General features: G+C 41.1%; 1 long non-coding RNA gene across 1 annotated transcript; it reads right to left on the bottom strand.

Moving 5' to 3' along the window:
- Window positions 1–12,226: 12,226 nt before the first annotated feature.
- LOC119501309 lies at window positions 12,227–16,850 on the bottom strand. Its single transcript, XR_005209795.1, has 3 exons — window positions 15,813–16,850; window positions 14,426–14,430; window positions 12,227–12,237 (listed from the first exon to the last, which is right to left on the bottom strand). It is a non-coding gene; the product is annotated as an uncharacterized LOC119501309 (long non-coding RNA).
- Between the last annotated feature and the right edge of the window lie 2,349 nt (window positions 16,851–19,199).

Raw genomic sequence — 19,199 nt, 5'->3', positions numbered from 1 at the left:
ACGAGGGAACCGGAAGTGCTGAAATGCTAACTCATGACCGGCTCGCTGTAGCTCCATCATCCCTTACCGAGTGCCTGAATTGGGCCTCTGCAGAGCCGTGAATGGTGGCCGGTTCATTAGCGAGAGAAAACGGGTGATGTAGTGACTGGAGGGTGTGAGGTGAACATATCGTATCGACGTGGAGGGTGCTGTTCTCAGCTGTGTGTGTTTTCACCACAGGGATTCACACATAGATGTAACTGCCGCTCATCAGCAGCATATGATACGTGCACGAACAGCACGTATACGCACACACACATCTCACACTGTGTGCAGACATACTGCCACAAACTTCAGGACATTTGTTCCAATAAAGGCGTGATGTCAAACACCCGTGAGTGAGGTGGCAATTGAGAGTTGAGAGACGACAACAACGGCAGCAATTTTGAAGACAGAACACCTTATGAGGGATTTTATGAGGTAAAGTTTGTCTGCAGATAAACTGCTGTCTTTCTCCGTCGTTAGGCCTGTTCTCTGCTCCCTGAGGCCCGATGTTGTCAGAAGTATAAAGCGACTTTGACCTTGATTGGTATTTTAAAGCACTAGGAGAATAACTGTCAGTTTAAAAATATGGACATTAGCAAGTTTAAGAGATAACCCAGCTACAAAAAGATTAAAAAAAGAATGTCCAAGGAGGCAATAAGCCGTGTAAGTGGTAGGGGGCGGCGCAAAATCAGATTGAATTTGGCTGACGGTAGAGGATGAGGTCATGCACATTAACCTGAGGCAGGAGGAGCCTGGAGAGTTGTGAAAAGGAGACTTATCTTAACTTTCTGTAGGTCCAACAGAGAGAAGGAAGCCACATCCGAGCAGGTCAAAGAGATAGGAGAGCAAACTTCAGGGATCGGCACACTTCCAGCAGCGCATTGTTGCCGACGAGGGAAGTCCAGGAAAATCCAGCCAGTTCTTTGAAACAACTCTGTTTACTTCAATTAACGTCACTGCTTTTCTCTTTTGAGTGAAGATCTCACAGCTCTTTCTTGTCTCCTCCATGCTGCTTTTGTTCCCCTTCCCCCAGCTCACAGGTGTGTCTGATTTCTTCACCTTCATTTCCTGTCAAGGTTGGAAAGAACTACTTTTCTTTTTCCTTCTTTCAGCCACAATAATAACTAAGTACAACAAGCATCTTTTCACAGTGAATACAACAAGATGGTTCTCTGTTTTTCCCCCCCAGTAGAAAAGTTTTGTTGAGTGTTGATTTAACATAAATGCAGGATGATTACTGTGTGAGGGAGCAGCAGAGCAGCATCAGAAATAAGAACCATGGACACCAGAAAACAACAAGCATCACGAGAGCACAGCATCAAGTGGCATCACCCGTCACCACGCGTTCAAATGTGGATGATTTATAAATTGAAGAGGGGGAGATTTTTTTTAACCAACACATCACTCACATGTGCACTCACCCTTATCAATCATGCAGATGCAACCTTTCAGAGCAGGAGATTGACGCTTTCGTTGTCAAGACTGTTACCATGGATACACTGAAATCCAATCCACTTCTCAGCTTTCCCTATTGCATGGTCTGAAACCCAAACATGTAGGGAGTGGTGGTGGCGGTGATTCAACATTACCACGGAAAAAATAAAAAAATCGTAAAAACGAGGCACTCATGTGCCTTTTTTTATCCAGGTAATTTCAGACTTCCCATTTCCCAATCTTATGGGTCAGACAGCCATCTGGGTGTAATGCACATTTCATTTAGAGCAGAAGATTGTCTCTTGCATAATGTATAATGAAATCTGAACTTATTGCCAGAGCAGAGATATTGCTGTGAGAGATGTGGCATCTTTTCTCATCTCAGGGCTCAGCTTGCATTTCTCCTCCAAGATTAAACGACAACTGCTCAATATCACAGCTATTAGGGTGTGAGGTCGGAAGGGAGGAGAGAGTGCTTCCAGATGAGTACGAATGTGCACATGTGTTTGTCTCCTCATGTGTATGTATGTGCACAGAATTTAAGGTGTGTTTTTTTTTTACAGACGTTAATGCTTTTGCTTTGTCACTGTGGCCGCAGTGCATTTTTAGGGCTGCTGATCATCCCCTGCTCACAGCAAACTGCTGCCTCCATGTCACTATGGAGACACTGGTTGCTATACATCAGCCAATCAGTGCGGAGCAGGAGATGTTAAAAAGTTGCCAGCTTTAAGGAGCTCTATGTAAGAATCAGAAATTGCTTGTTAACATGTGTTTGTTAAGTCAACGACAGTCAGCGTCCTGTTGCTCGTGCTCGCACTACGTAGACATGAGCGAGCATCGGTCAAAACAGTGAGGCGACACACACGAGACTGAACGTGATTGACAACCACAATATCACTTTATATTTCACGTGCTTGGCAGTAATGTTATCTTACCTGTCCAGGAATTTTGCCAGCTCAGGGTCCGCTTTGATATGACGTCACCTCCGTTAGATTTTCCTGGAAAAAACGGCCTCCATTCTTCACATTAAAATCAGTCTACAGGCTGATAGAGGAAACTCAGAAGGTCGCGGAAGGTCTAATTTTTTAGATTATACAACCTGTTCACATATGGCATTAAAAAACGTTTATATGTGTAAAAACTTACATACAGTCCCTTTAAAGATTCTCAGTGTTGTTTGGTGTATACGCTCAGGAAGTTAATGTGTCAGTTTGTCTTTTCCTCTCCGCTGACGGGTTTCCATCCACATCATTCTCTTGTAATATTATGATGTATAACAGAAAAGCAGATCGGAAATGGCAAAATATAATGTTCTTGTTTTTGTGAAAAAGTTTGCACCGCCACTTGAAGCGTAAAAGTTCTTTAGTTTATGGAGGAATCTTTTAGAAAAAAGTACAGCATGCCACATTCTGTTGAATAAATAATGACTGATTTAGCACAGTTTGTTCACTTAGAAGTTAGAATCCACTTGATGGTTGGATGAAAATGTATCTTGTCCTTCTATATCTGTCTCTGTCCTATTTTCAGGTCCTTTAGTAAGTCACAGTATATGCCATGTGTCCACTGACAATAAAGAATATGAAGTATCAAAATATACCTTAAAAGTGACTCGGCCTTTTACTTCAATTAGCCTTATGATTTACTCCAACTGTGCATTTAATTTTGCAATGTGACTTTGAAGTTCAACTTTGACAACAAACTAAACCATAACAAAAATAATATGTACATTTAATAACAGATAGTAACTGTAAATGGAAAAACAGAGTATTCAAAAAAGAGTGGAGGAAAAAAAATGGTTATAATAATAAAATAATAATAAGATAGAAAAGTAAATATAAAATTAATAAATAAAAAATGTTAAAAATAAAATAAAAATTATTAAAAAAAATAAAATAAAAATTATAATGAATTACATTTTTAAATAAAAATGAATAAATGAATACAAAATAAAAAAATATATAATAAATAAAAATTGTAAATAAAAATAAATAAACAAATAATACATAAATAAATAAATAAAATAAATAAATAAATGAATAAATCAATAAATGAATAAATAAATAAATAAATAAATAAATAAATAAATAAATAAATAAATAAATAAATAAATAAATAAATAAATTCACACACTCATTAACACCTACTGTATGTTAATTTCATTAATTTCTCCACTTCAATAGTGATGTTGCAGACTCCCAGATCTCAGCAGGTAACTTGGTAAATTGTTATTGCATTTAAACAGATGGATGGCCAAGTGACGATTAAGAGGGTTATTGTTGCTTTTTAAAGGAAAGCGAGAGTAAAGAGCGATGGCGGAACAGCAGGAAGAAGCTGAAAGGAAAGTGGAAGATCTGGTGAAGAGAAAGGGGATGAAAAGGGAAATAGTTCAAACAAGTGAGGATGTGAGAGAGAGAGAAAAGGAGATGGGAAAGGTGAGTTAATAATCCTTCAGGAAGCTAATGAGTTCATCTGAGAGGCTGTCTAGACCTTGATGAAAGTTAGACGCACACCTCCCCTCATCCTCTTCCTCCTCCTCCTCCTTCTCACCTGTGGAGTGGGAACAAAGACACGCCATGAATTGATGAGTTCCTTCCTCCAGTATTACTGGTGTTAACAGCTTGCCCCCTCTAGCTGCTCGGGCTCGGGCACAGACAACCACTGCTTCTTATCCAGCTTTCAGGTAAAATCAGGTGTGACCAGAAGCTCTTCGTCCTTGTTGAGAGAACAAATATGACTTTAACCCGATACTGTATGCTTTGTTCTACCTCCTTCATCAGTTGTCTTGTCTTGTAATTGGTTTGCACAGGAACCCTGACAGAATAACATATTCATAAGTCTCACAAACAACAGATTTTATAATGAGGAAATGTGTTTTTTTTTAACGACACACACCAGTAATCTACCCTTTGCTTTGCAAATTGCCTCTGAAATCACATTTGCATGTATGGAGTTGAGGTGGCAGGCAGACAGTGATGGTGGTGGAGGTCTTGTTGGGGGGGTGCACTGCAGACATCTCCCCACTGTAAACGGTTTGTTGCCTCTGATAGCCAGGCTCACTCACCCCCAAATGCAGCGGATTAATAATGCAGGCGCCTCGCTCCTCCGAGGAACGCCCATGATTGGATGGCAGCCGCTTGACGTGCTCCTCCTCTTCCAATTAAACATACTGTATACACACATGATCATACATGCATGTCACATTTGGAAACACACAGCTTCCTAGACACCAGGCAAATGTGACTGTCACCGTCTGTGACACGTGTCTGTTTCTTCATGGATGTGCTCATCATTTTTCTAATTCCATCTAGTGGAAATAATGGGCTGAATAATGTGTCCATGCATCACCCTTCAAATGTCTAAGACAAAGAGATGTCCACCAATAATAAAGCGTAACAGAATAGAAAAGGTCTCGTTTGACCCCAGGATGTCAGCTTGACCTCTCCCAGAGTAGGACACTACATCAGATGTGTGTGTTATAGTTACTGTTCATATGTCTGACTGTGTCTCTGTCAGTCTCAGTTTGTCTTTTTAGGCTGCACTTTGTGTCATTTCATGCAAACAGAGTAAAGAGTGAGGTCGGTGTGCTGCACAATTCTGGCTTCAGGTGTCAAATGAAACACTTTTGGACTGACTGGAGCTCAGTAGCTCAAGTCCCAGAGATATATATACATACAGTAAGAATAAAAACAACAGTTGATGCAGAATGTTGCCATGCAACAGCTGTTTCTGAATAATTTAACCCTGTGTGAAGATTCTTGAAAACAATAGACACATTTTTGTCTCTTTTAGGGGGGTCTTTAGGGGGAGATAGCAGGTCAACAGTAGATGTCACATAGAAGTGGTGTACATCATCTGAAAGCTGGGAACCTGAAGATTAATTTGAGATGCAGCTCAGCACTGTGTGTCAAGTTGTTCTAGTCATAAATCTGTAATAAACATGAATTCATTAATTAAATAATAATTTAATAAATAAATTAAATAAATTGTAAAAGTGTATAAGAGTTTATAACATGATGATAGAAGTATATGATCATCATCCTCATGCTCTATTATGTCTCATAAGTTGTTGCAGCAATTTTTGGGTTGATACCATTTGTTACACAGATTTGGTGCTAAATTTAACCATTTTTTACCACTTGAGAATTGATAAAATTATCAATAATCCCTCCAAAATACCACATTAAGACACCAAGACTTTGAGGAACACCATAAAAAAAGCCATGCTGTGATTTGGGATCAAAAACTTTTGACATTTGGAGATTTGTGCAAGAATTGCATTTTTCGGCAATTGGATGGCGAGCACTTCTGTTGTGTAAACTGCTCAGAAACCCCCTTATTGTCTCCATCTAGCTAGGAAAGCCATCCAACCTCTGAATGCTCTAGATCTCTAGTTTGTGGCTGTAAAGTTTCATGAGGCTGTGATTATCCTAGAGGTCACCACAGGTCATTTTATACAGAGAGGTCAACAACTTGAAAGGTAACTACAGCAGTGAGATACTGTAAATGTAGTGGAGTAAAACGTACAATATTTACCCCTGAAATGTAGTGGAGTAGAAGTAGCACACATTTACTTTCCATCACTGTATACTGTAAATGTCAAAACTCTGTAAATAGAAAGAACATTTTATTACCACAGTTTTAAATAACTTTGACAGGCAACATTTTAAATCACAAAATGTCATCGCTGTATCTTTTCAAGGTTATTGAGCTGTAGAAGAATGAGAGTGCGTGGACAAAAAGCAGATCGACAACCTAAAAAAACACCTTGAAGAGGCAGACAGATGGAATTAAATACATGTTTTAAAAAAAGAAGCTGATCACATATATAGCTGTGACGCACAAACTTGATGCAAATCAGGACAAAGTAAAAATAAAAACCAGTGCCAGAACAGGACTGATCATACGTGGGTGGACAACCTCGCAGGATAGATAGTGAGCCGGCTTTTATCCCATTCACATTTCCTTTATTGGGTAGAACATGCATCTAACAACTCGTGTCAACCCTGAGACAACTACGCATGTCATGGACGGAAATGCCCTTTAGCCACGGTTGCCATGGCGGCCCAGTCACGGAACCAGAGGAGGCTGTGGGACGGCTGACGGACGTGCACGTCGAGCTGAATCAGTGCGGAGCGTCGAGAGACCGGCGGTGTCGGCTCCAGTAACACACGGCTCCGATCAGCTGGAGGCTCAGAGAAACTGCTGGCTTTGTGTTTGACCCTGAAGAGAGTTTAGTTCTGTGAGGTGAATATCTGTGTGTGGGGAAGTATCTCTCCTACTCTCTCCTTCTGTTCATTGGCACTGAAAAATGCAAAAGAATGATGATGCTCAATATTTTTACTTCCCACGGGCGATTAACAACTCTAACAAGTCAAACCTCTTGAGGGAAACTGAAGCCACCCAACACAACAGTGTGATCTCTCTCTCTCTCTCTTCTTCCTTATTTCTCTTTCTCTTTCCGTCATTCTGTCTTTCCCCTCTCGCACGGTCACCATGGTGACTACGAAGCTCATATTATAAAAAGCAAGCGTCTACTGTGATAATGAGAAAAAGTCAAATTAAGATTGAGAAAACTTTTGGCTGTACTTACGTGCTCTCCTCCCACGTCGCCCATGAGTGAGTCACAGGCCGGCGTGATGGAGACGAGAGTGAGAGAAATGGTCTTTCTGCCAGCGTCATTCAAAGGTTCAGTTAACACATGAGCAGCGAGGCACTGCACTTTTTTTTCTTTTTTGCAATCTAACCTGAAAAGGATGAAATGAATGTAATGTGATTTCCTTTTTTGGAAATGTTGGATATGTCTCATTCTTGCCTTTGTGACAAAATCTAAGAGTACAAATGGCACAAGAGCTGAGCCCCCGTCGACAATCAAAACTAAATGAAACTTGGCAGCTGATGAAGCAGCTCAGGGATTCATTGCATGACACCTTAACCCTCATCCTACCAACCTATTCAACACACAAGGACGACCGACTGGGATTCCTGGGGACACAACACTAAACTCCTGTGAGATACAACCAGAATGTTAACTAATAATGTTAAGTAATTAATGTCATCTGAAGAAAAAAATAACATTATTATTTTAGGAAAGTTACAGCTAATTTGCATATTGTGTAAAACGCAATGCAATTGAGTGCTTTTGACTGGGGTCCCACAGGATATTGGTCTACATTGGTGTTTTTATGAAGCACTAATTAAAACTGAAACAGAAAACAATGATATGAAGTCATCAGGAACAAATTGATTGACAAAGTCATGAAAAATTTCAATGATAAAATAAAGCACTATCTAGTCACTCGCTCACTAGACCCAGACTGTCGCTATTCTTGACCCAGTCGGTCGCTATACTCGACCCAGTCGGTCGCTCGCTTTATCCAGTTGGTCTCTTACTCCACCCAGTCAGTCGCGGTACTCGACCCAGTTGGACGCAATTCTTGTCCCAGTCGGTCGCTATACTCGACCCAGTTGGACGCTATTCTTGTCCCAGTCGGTCGCTGTACTCGACCCAGTTGGACGCTATTCTTGTCCCAGTTGGTCGCTATACTCGACCCAGTTGGTCGCTATACTCGAACCAGTCGGTCGCTATACTCTAACCAGTCGGTTGCCATTCTCGACTCAGTCGGTCACTATACTCGACCCAGTTGGACGCTATTCTTGTCCCAGTTGGTCGCTATACTCGAACCAGTCGGTCGCTATACTCTAACCAGTCGGTTGCCATTCTCGACTCAGTCGGTTGCCCGCAATCCGGTCAGTCGGGTTAAGTTCCGATTTCTGTCTTTCTTTGTACAGGTGGACTTAATTCCCACATACTAATTCTGGCTTATTCGCATGAGTTTCGTCATGGAAATACTCATACTCACTTTTTTCTCTTCCAGCATCATCTACTGAAACAGAAGTTAGAAAACTGGAGTGAAGTAAACAGTAAACTCCAAATTCAAAACCAAAATGAGACAGGACAGTCTTTGTTTTTCTCTGATGATGTAATTCATTTTAAACCCCGTGTTTGCTCAGTCACAACTTGTATCAGCAAACTAACATCAGGCTCCTGTTATTGTCAACTTTTTTTTAACTGATATTGCTTCAGAAGAAAGTAAATGACAACAGGTACAACAACAAAATTAAAGACAAAGAGACAAAGAAATGACTGTCACACTATTGCTGTTTGCTCCCAACAAACACTTTTCCGAAATAGCTTGTCGTCTCCGTGATTACCCGTTGCCGGCTTTGTCAGTGTGAGTACTATTCATTTCTTCTCTTCCTGTCTCCGCTCTTCTCTTACATAATGGAAAAACATGCGGCGGGGCTCAAATCTATTATTCCACGAGGGCCGGGCTGAATAACGCCTCCATGCTCATCATTCTTAACAATTGTTTCCTGTGCGTGTGTGTGTCTCTGTGTGTTTTGGGCAATTATTGCCTGACCTTTTCTTCCACCTCCCTATTGATTGTGAAAACAGACTTGGATTAATAATTCACAAAAAAAACACAGTGGGAGTTTTGACTACTCTTGTTGCCCATGGCAGCAGGACCAGAGCGTGTGTGTGTGTGTGTGTGTGTGTGTGTGTGTGCATATCCATCTGCTTGTGTGTGTTGTGGTGAGGGTTAGTGTGTACCTGTACACCTTCTTGTGTTTGAAATGGAAATTTGACACCAACTCAGACCCTCTGAACTCTAATAAGGCGACTGACATCACCACTTCCATCGCTGTTTGTGATGCTGTGAGAGGAGCGGTGTAATGTGGGTCAGTGTGAGTGTCGTCATCCCCACCTGTTGCCTAGATCTGTAGATCCTCTCTCCGTAATTATGTGCCATTAAAAGAATAGTTGGACATTTTGGGCTGCAGTATAACTCATAAAGCCTGCCTCCTCCATGTTAGTGGATGGAACTAAAAAGTCAAAGTACACGTCAAATACATTTTTCCCAAAGATGGTTTCTGTCATTTTAGGTAGTTCTTATCACGCCGATGTATGTTCAAGTGTTCATTTTTCTTATAAGTTTGGTTTTAATTAGTTATTTGATGCTATAAAAAGGTGGTGAGACGTCATGATTGACAGCTGCTCTGAGTGAAGTAGTCGCCAACCCGTTCTCATTCCCAGGATGTTAAATACCGAGGCTTTGTCACGGCTGTCGGCGTGTGTTACTGCCGCACAAGGCACCCTTTAGCACCCGTATTTAACGCATCGGGCGTTCCGTTAACTACAATATAAACCCATCCGCAGCAACAGTAAATGCCCCGAGAAAGTGCGCCAGGAGCGTGGTGAAGGGAGGTGGAATGGTCCAACAAACACAAGGCTTTCATCCAGGAGACCGCTGTTCGTGTCCCGTGCATCACGTTGCAATCAGCTGTTCGTTTGTGTCCCGTGTTCACAACGTTCAGTGACAGTTTCACTGTACAAACGTAGTAGTTTTAAACCCAACCACGTTGTTCTTTCCTAAACCTAACTATAGTGGTTTTGTTGCCTAAACCTAAAGTGACGCTAAGGGGTGTGACAAAGTGGCGGTATATAACAAGAACAAGAACGTGTTGTAAGGGAGTAACATTATCTTTCCATAACCGTCACGAGTCCGTGTAATAGAACAGAGATTAGAACATGTAGTTATAGAGATATAATGGTTAGTTGTTGTGTCTTTCTCGCCAAACAGCTAACATATCAGCTATAGGTGGTACACGCTAGTAAGCTGCGGCCGTGCTCGGCTCGTGATTGACTCGGGCCAAATGCGTGGGCGGGACCTCGATACCGCGGCTCCAGCCTCCTGATCACTACTGCGCAGATAGTTTGACTTCACTTTGGTGCAGTGGGAGGAAGTGGAGACGCGTCGTCCATCTATTTATATTCAGTTTATAATTCCCAGTAGGGTTCAGTTGATTTTAAATCTGACACACTTGCGTAATCCACCCTAAACCAGACTGGAGAAGTTCATTAATGAAATGTGTTGCTGCAAGATTTGGATAGAATTAAAACCTGCACATGGACCTTAAATCCATATAGCTGGAGACTACGGTCCAAGCTCACTAACATATTTTATATCCAATGAAACACTTCTTTATCTCCTTATGTTCCCCTCTTCAGAGTATTCATTTGTTGAAATACAATCCCCCCATTCCTTGCTAATATCATACCACTCGTCCTCCGCTTTTCTTCCCAGTAAACGGGTGTGATTTAGTCAAGCTCTCTCAACCCAGAAGACATTTCATCTCCATGCTCCGTCAGCTCCTCTGCCTCCGGGCCGAGGAGTGCAGTAGGCAGCGTACAGTATGTACAGATGAAGCGTTGGTAGCGCGTTGCACTTCGGCGCTGGGTTGGATTGCCTTATTACAGGTCTATCTCCTCTCAACAGTCACTACCAATCCAAGTCATTAGACAGCAGAGTGGCTGCTTGAGAGAGCACTGGAGCAGAAAGATAGAGAGGAGGGGAGGGAGGGAGGAGAAATGGAAAGGGGTGAGAAAAAGCTGATAAAAAAGAAGGTGGAGAAGAAATCACTGTCACTGCCTGCAGAGGAAAGCGTCAAAGAAGGGGAATAGAAACAGAGGAAAATGAGAGGAGGAGAAAAGAGGAGGTGATAGAAGCAGACTCAACAAAGAAACAGGGTGAATAATGAAGGAAAGAAGGAGGAGAAAAAGGGGGGAGCATCATCTGCTGCCAGGCAATAAAGAGATAAAAGATGAAGAACGTCGATAAAAAAGATCAGAAAACAAAAGATGTGACTAAGAAAGAAAAGGGCAGAAATGTGGTTGAAGAGAAAGAACTGGGGATGCAAAGTGAAGAGTGAAGAGTGTGGGCAGCAGAGAGAGAGATACAGGAACAGACTGAGTGACATGATGACGAGGAAACTGGCAGAGTATCAGCGGGAAAGAGAGGCAGGTATGACTGAAGGAGAGAGAAATACAGACGCAGAGAGGAGAAACAAGTACTTCAGGTTAACTTAAAGCTGAAGGAGAGAAAACTAGACTTCTGCTCCTCCTCCTCATGGCTCTGTTTTCAGGCTTTAAAAAAACAACCCTGTGACGGGAGACTTTGACCAATCACAGGTCATTTCAGAGAGAGAGAGCGTTCCTATTGGCTGTGCTCCGGCTGGTGGGCGGTGCTTGGTATTTCCTCAACTGATCTCAACATGGCTGCCGGGTCACAATTGTTCTGATTGAATAAAAAAGTAAACTCTTTTTATTCAGATTTTCTGCAATATGGTTCTTCAGTTCTTCTAGAATTAGATTTAAAAAAATTGCAGCATCGCCTTGCTTACAGTATCGTGACCTCTGTGTCATGATACCATGGATGTATTAAGAGAACTGGATACAGCGCTGGAGGCGGGGCCCCGTTCATTCTTATGAAAGTTGCTCAGTGGCGCATGAAGCCTAAATGAAGGCTCGACTTCCGCCTGGAAAAGTACCCGGATCTTGGGCCCATGGAACATGCGCAGTAGTGTCCTCTCTGTCACATGACTCGGTCACGGGGTCCCAACGTCAACACCGTCGTCACGGCTTGGCGCTCCAGCCTCGGTCTGAGTCTCATTCACATGAACGGAGGAAGGGAAATAACTCTGGATTCAGCTATTAGTGCGTTTTACAACTTTAAAAACTTAATGATTTAAATAAGGACTATTAGAGTGTTCGTACTGGGAAGTTGATTCACCTCAAAAGAAATTATCCGCTGAGTTACAGACGTCTCTTTCCCAATGTAAGTCTATGGGAAAAAGTCACGGCATCACGTGACGGACACGGAAGTTGCAGTACCGCCGTTTGGCCACTACGAAAGTTGGGATCAAAGACCGGCGCTCTTCCTGGGGGCTTGCATGATACGTATCGCCACAATTCTTGCCAATACACAGCTCTACTTGCAAGTACTGCAAATGTGGGTATTGGGATGGACCCATAAAGGAAACAGACGCATTCAGAGCAATCTTAGCTTTAATTTTGTGAAGTTTGAGCCTTAATTCATTAAAATATTGAGCACTTTGTCTGAAAGTGTTGTTTAGTGTCTCAGTACTTTCCTGTTCATTGTTTCCATCACCACGAGAGTTGAGTCCATCTGTGTGTCTCTCTGCTGCTGTCAACACACCAGGCCCTTCATTTCACTTTAATTTCATGTTCTTTTTCCTCTCCGTCCGCCAGACTCGCGAGAAATTAAACCCAGTGATTTGAAACCTCTTTGCGCCAGCTCGTGCACTCTGTGAGGGACGCGGCTGAATGGAGAATGTGTGTCCTGCTGTGTGTAGAGAATAGTAACAGCTTTGACAGCTCTCAGTCAGAGGTCAGGAACAGGGACTGACGGCTTTCATTGCAGCATAGTGACTCAAAGGACTGGACGACTGTAAGTCAGCTTCAACTTCTTCTTCTTCTTCTTCTTCTGCTATGTATTACAGACTGTTGCTATGTGTATAACAGACCGTTGCTATGTATAGTAGACCGTTGCTATCTACAACAGATTGTTGCTATGTATAACAGACTGTTGCTATGTATAACAGACTATTGCTATGTATAAGACTGTTGCTATGTATAGCAGACTGTTGCTATGTATAACAGACCGTTGCTATGTATGACAGACCGTTGCTATATATAACAGACCGTGGCTATGTATGACAGACTGTTGCTATGTATGACAGACTGTTGCTATGTATAACAGACCGTGGCTATGTATGACAGACCGTTGCTATGTATATAGGACCGTTGCTATGTATGTAGGACCGTTGCTATATATAACAGACCGTGGCTATGTATGACAGACCGTTGCTATGTATGATAGACCGTTGCTATGTATGTAGGACCGTTGCTATATATAACAGACCGTGGCTATGTATGACAGACCGTTGCTATGTATGATAGACCGTTGCTATGTATGACAGACTGTTGCTATGTATAGCAGACCGTTGCTATCTATAACAGACTGTTGCTATGTATAACAGACCGTTGCTATGTATAGCAGACCGTTCCTATGTATAACAAACCGTTGCTATGGACGCAGCTCTGATGTCGGACTCTGGAGGACCGTTTTTGTGTCAAATTATTGATTTCTTCAGTAAGTAGCCGTGTTATAAGCAGGATAATGTACAGCTAGTGGGTCATTGTCGTGAAATAAAACCATTCAGGGCGATGCGGCCCCCTGGTGCAGAGCGGGTTTATGGGTTTATTTCACAACAATGACCGGCTAAATTGAACCGTAACCTCTGCATCGTGATATGTATCATTACACCAGATCATTGCCAACACACAGCCCTAATGCTTAGACTAGCTAATGAAAATAAGGGACATTATTATTCTACACAAAGCCAACTCATTATACTCACATAGTCTATTTCCCTGCAGAGATCATTACGTGATGTGTAATGCAATCTATTGTTATCTAATATGATATATTATACATCACACATATTTCATTCAGTTTTATTATTTTGTTGTGTGAATAAGAAATGAGTGTGAGGGTGTAACACACATGGCTGCAGGGTTGTGTTTTCTCCATAATCTCTCACCAATTCCATATTTTCCTTCACCTTTTTCCACAAGAAAAACAATTACAGATCTAACAGCATTAAGTCTGATTTACGGATTCACAAAGATTAAATCTGGGCTCTCCGGGTTAAGCGTGTTTACAGTCAACCGTCACTCAAAATCACCTGCAAGCTTCCAGCTTTAATAAATGCATCCACTGCAAGACTTCATATATTCTACCAACTAATTTGTGCTACAGCCTTCGACTATGCACGCGTTATTAACAAATGTGTGATCCATAAGCACAACATTTTTGTGTGCTATTTTAATTGGCATAATATTTCTTTTCTCACATGTATGGAAACAGGGATTGTGTCGGAGCAAAAGCTATAAAACAAAACCACGAGGGAGTTCCAGGGATCAAAACCGATGTAGGCGGCAGACAGTAAATAGTGTGTGTACGCTCTGCCCCCCCGCTGCTCTCATTACTCTATAAGGTAAAAGGTCTCATGAATCATTTAGGGAGCATCGTGCATCAATTACAGATCCTGAAAAGAACCTGACCTGCAGTGTTTAAGGTCTCTGGAGCATTTCCAATGTCTCTCAGTTCAACCACATTTTCTGGTTGAGAGGTTCCTCCTAGACCAGGGGTCAGCTACCTGCGGCTCTTCAGCTCCGCTCCAGTGGCTCCCTGTGGAGTTTTAAAAATGGAAATGAATAACCGTTTTTTGCTTACATTTTCATTTTTATTTTTCATTGTTGTAGATCTATGGTACGACGGTACGATGAGGTATCAGGGCCACATTGAGGAAAAAAAATAAATCTGAGATTTCAAGAATAAAGTCATAATATTATAAAGTAGTAATTTTACGTATTGTTTTCTTTTTTTCTTGTAAAGTTATGACTTTATTCTCGTAATACTACGACTTTTTTTCTCGTAATATTCTGACTTTATTCTGGAAATCTCAGATGTTTTTTCCCTCAATGTGGCCCTAATACTCTGTAGTACATTGTCTCTTTGACCCTCACTGCATTAGACTTATATACTATATACTTAGACTATAAACTGTGTTACCTTCATCACAATGATCAAATGTTTTGCGGCTCAAGACAGATTTTTTTTTTGCCTAAAATGGCTCTTTTGATAGTAAAGGTTGCTGACCCCTGCTCTAGATGAAGAAGTGACTCTGTGAGGGCAACGACACAAGGATGGTTGAATCTCAGTAAAGAAAAACACATTTTTATTTCCTGAATAAATGTACATCCATTGATTCTCTATTTATAGGTACACATATAAAAAAACATAAGGAGGAAAGAATGCTTTATTCTATATATGTTAAAAAAGGAGAGGAACTAACATGATTATGCATCAATACACATCAAACAGCATTATTGACCTTTTTTATATTAGTTCATTAGAAGAAGAAAAAAAAGACAATCGTGGACATATCAGAACATTTATATTTTATAATAAATACAAATCAAGTGTATTGTTTGCAAGAAAAACTCCGACAGATTTGTTTTATATACTATACATCTGTCAACAGCTGCTTCCTGTTCGGGCTGCAACTAATGATTAGTTTCTGTATCTGTTGATTATTTTCTCGATTAATTGATGAGTTTTTCGGTCTATAAATTGTCAGAAAATTGTGAAAAATTACGTCCTCAAATGTCTTGTTTTGTCCACAACTCAAAGATATTCAGTTTACTGTCACAGAGGAGTAAAGAAACCAGAAAATATTCACATTTCTTAAAAAATTACTCAAACGGATTAATTTAATAGTTGACAATTAATCGATTGATTAATCGTTGCAGCTCTACACGTCCAGCTGAATGTGATGATTCATGTGATTTATGTGTAGAATATATAAAATAGTCAATAAAATGAAAAAAAAAACATAGATATATTTAGTTTTCTAAAAAAACAAACCTGCACAACGACCTCTAACGTTTGTGATTGCAGTAAGAAAAATGGAAATGTTCCTCATAGAAGGACCTCAGGGCTAAATGTAATCATTCCTTCTTGTGTTCCCCTGGTTGTGAAACAGCGTCGTTCAGGGAACTTTAATTTCACTGCACCTGCTCCGGCTGAATGACTTCGGGGGAGCGTAGGTGGCTGTTTTGCTAACAATGTGCGACCCTTTTCCAGCAGGAAATAGAGCCAAATAAAAATGACTGCTGTCAGGTGAAAATCTGATTTGTTTGTTTTTGTTGATTGTAGAATCACAAAAAGGTCATCTGTGATTTTGAACATATCAAAACGCTGTGCATCTGACAGCAATAAGAAAAATCTTCAAGCTTTAAGGTACCATTTTACAATCATAGGCTTAAATGGAAAAGCCATCTGTGTCACACTTATCCTAAATATTGTAGGCATATATTGCCCCCCCCTAACCCCAACAAAAAAAAAAACAATAATGTAATACCAATAGTAATATATATAATAAATATAAGTGCCACAAACATCTATATTCTCTAAGGATGTTTATGATATATTTTTATGTAGTCTATATGCTTCACAACCCACAGTTATGGCTAACCACTAAAAGTGGCACAGTTTCAATTGACGATGTGCTAAGCCACGCCCCCCTTAGTTACTGTTGCTATGCCTGTCAAGCTGTCCATACGGATGTTTACAATTAAAAGAATCTTATTGGATTTACATCAAAATTCTGAGTAATTTTTGCAACAATGGTTGATTTCAGACAAAAGCCAATTGATGCTGATTTTAACATCTTGTATTTGGCTATTTAATTAAACTAACGTTAGCGTCGTCAGCTGACTTAAAGGGACCAGTGTTTTAGTGACATCTGGCGGTGAGGATGCAGATTGCACTATTTGCGTCACTTTTAAAGGGACTGTTTGTACCTTTACTTTTTAAGCGTATAAATGTACCGGTGTCTCCCCTGTTCACTCCGGCTGCGGGCGGAGACGACAACGTTACTCGCTGCGGAGCCCCGCTGCCTCAGCCTGCGCTGAAGCAGGAAAAGCCAACACTAGGATCAGCAGTGATTCATGGAGAGACCTTCGTCTGGTCAGCTAACATTACTGCCAAGCAGCTGAAATATAGAGTGATATTGTGGTTTTAGCTGACGTCTGTCGCCTCACTGTTTTGAGCGATGCTCGTTCATGTCTATTTAAAGCGAGCAAGCGCAAGCCTGACGCTGACTTTAGTTGACTTAACGGCCACAGGTGTTGCTGTTAACGAGCATTTCTGAAAGTTAAAAATAGTCCCTTTAATGTTTCAAGTTAAAAGGCTGTTAGGAAGAGAACTAGCCAATGTGTGTTTGGAGGACATAACGCTATTTCTCGGCTGGGATTGCTGGAGTGTAAACTTTCCCAAACGCAAACATGCACAGAGACACTTTCACTTTGATAGTAAGCACAATGGATGTGCTAGAGGTGAACGGGGCTTTTAAAAAAATAAAATAAACCTGTAACGCCATAAAATCATGACATGGCTGGCTTTGTTAGTAACACTGGGTTAGGTTAGTGTTACTGTATTTAACTGGACACATGCGCTATATTAGAGCGGATAAATACACTGTTAAATAAATTTCTCTTAGCCTACTTTTGTGCTTGTATTGGTTTTGGAGAGGAGACACCACTTGCAAGTTATGATTGGACAAAGGCTGTTCAGGGTAAGGGTTCAGCGAGCGGTCAATTATTACACTACACTAAAAGCAGAGTACATTTATCAAGCACAACTCCGACGTTCAGCAAATAAGGACTAATAATATGGATTGGAGGTCGTGGACTTAAGTCACCAGGGGTCTTGGACATTGACCTGAAATAAATGACTGATGTCAACAAGGGAGTATCAGGCATACGGCTTCTCTCTAGACAATCAATGTCATGGATTGACTGTAGAAAGTCCTCGGAGAAAAGAAGAGGCTGCTGCAGTGACAGTAGCCCATTATAACAGCTCACTACTTCACTTTAAACAAAGCCTTGCAGTGCAATGGGTCACCATTTTTATCTGGTTTAGTGGTACATTTTTAGTCCAGCTTTTTTTCTTTTATCTTGCCATCTAATGTGATTTATTTAGTCTCAAGGTTTGATCATGTCTGGTGCTTGTCTAGTCCAGTATAAAACAGCATCTGAAAATGACTTTCATTAGAGTGGCAGACATAGAAGGATTACCTGCAGATGTTGTCAGATTAGACACTGATGACCATAAACAATCTGACATTATATTTTTGAACATGATTGTCGAACACTATGGCATTCTTTGTATCGTAAAATGTGTCAAAACCCTTAAATGTGGCACTTTATAGTCAAATACCCTGATGAAGGTCTAAAGGTACGTGTTCACAGGGGCGTTTTTTATCGCGAGGGAACGCGACGCTTCCCAGCATTGGCACTTGGTGTGCTGTCCCTAGAAAGAAGGCACACGCCTCCTGATTGGATGAACGCTTTCCCCGCCGTTGGCTGCTGCTCCCAGCTTTCAAACCGGAACCAGTATGGAGGCTCGTTTGGAAACTTTCTTCTCTTATTTCACGTAAATAGTTCACTGAAATGTGTTTCTGAAAACATTTGAGGCAAGAAATAATCCATGCAGTTGCTGAATCTGTCTTTATTTTGGATCGACAACGTTTATTTTAAAAGATCCTCGGGAGTTTCGAGACGCGGCGAGTCGCGTCAGACGCCCATGATTTGCATAAAGTACACAAGCCCTCAACTTTATGCAAATGAGGAGCGGGCGTCGTGACGCCTAGTCTCTCAAATCGCGAGCGCCACGCTACCAGAATGCATTGCGCGGCTGCTTACATAGACAATGAATGGGGGGCGTGGAAAGCACGGAGGCTGTGGACACGTAGCATAAGCCTTAAAGAGCGATACAGGTGCATGTTTTACCTCATTTACTGCAAACTCTTTCCAAAGTATACGTCTCTAGATCCTTTCTTCCATCCGACTGGTTGCAGCTGATTTTAGAACAGTATGAAACTCAATTAGCAAAAAAATTTCGATACTGTTTGCTTCAAACAGTATGGACATTTAGTTGGCTTGTTTTTCATTCGTTTTTTTGTCACGAGGTGATGCAGTTACAAGCAGAGCCCACTTGATGTGTGAGTGTGTTTAGGAGCTTCAACATCCTAAAACCGCTGCTGAAGAGCATTGATTTTATGAGATATGTTATTCCTCAAAATCAATTAATGACCTTGTAAAAAAAACAAACATAACGTGAGTTTGGTAAATTCTTGCTTTAAAAAAAAGGTGCTGCTCGGCAGGTGACTCTTAAGTCTCGGCTGTTACTTAATTATTCTTCAGCTCTTAAAAGGTACCAGTGTGTAGGATTTGATGGTATCTAGTGGTG

The sequence above is a fragment of the Sebastes umbrosus genome, chromosome 14 (genome assembly GCF_015220745.1).
Source record: "Sebastes umbrosus isolate fSebUmb1 chromosome 14, fSebUmb1.pri, whole genome shotgun sequence".
Taxonomy (NCBI): Eukaryota; Metazoa; Chordata; class Actinopteri; order Perciformes; family Sebastidae; genus Sebastes; species Sebastes umbrosus.
This window is presented reverse-complemented; position numbering and strand designations above follow the sequence as displayed.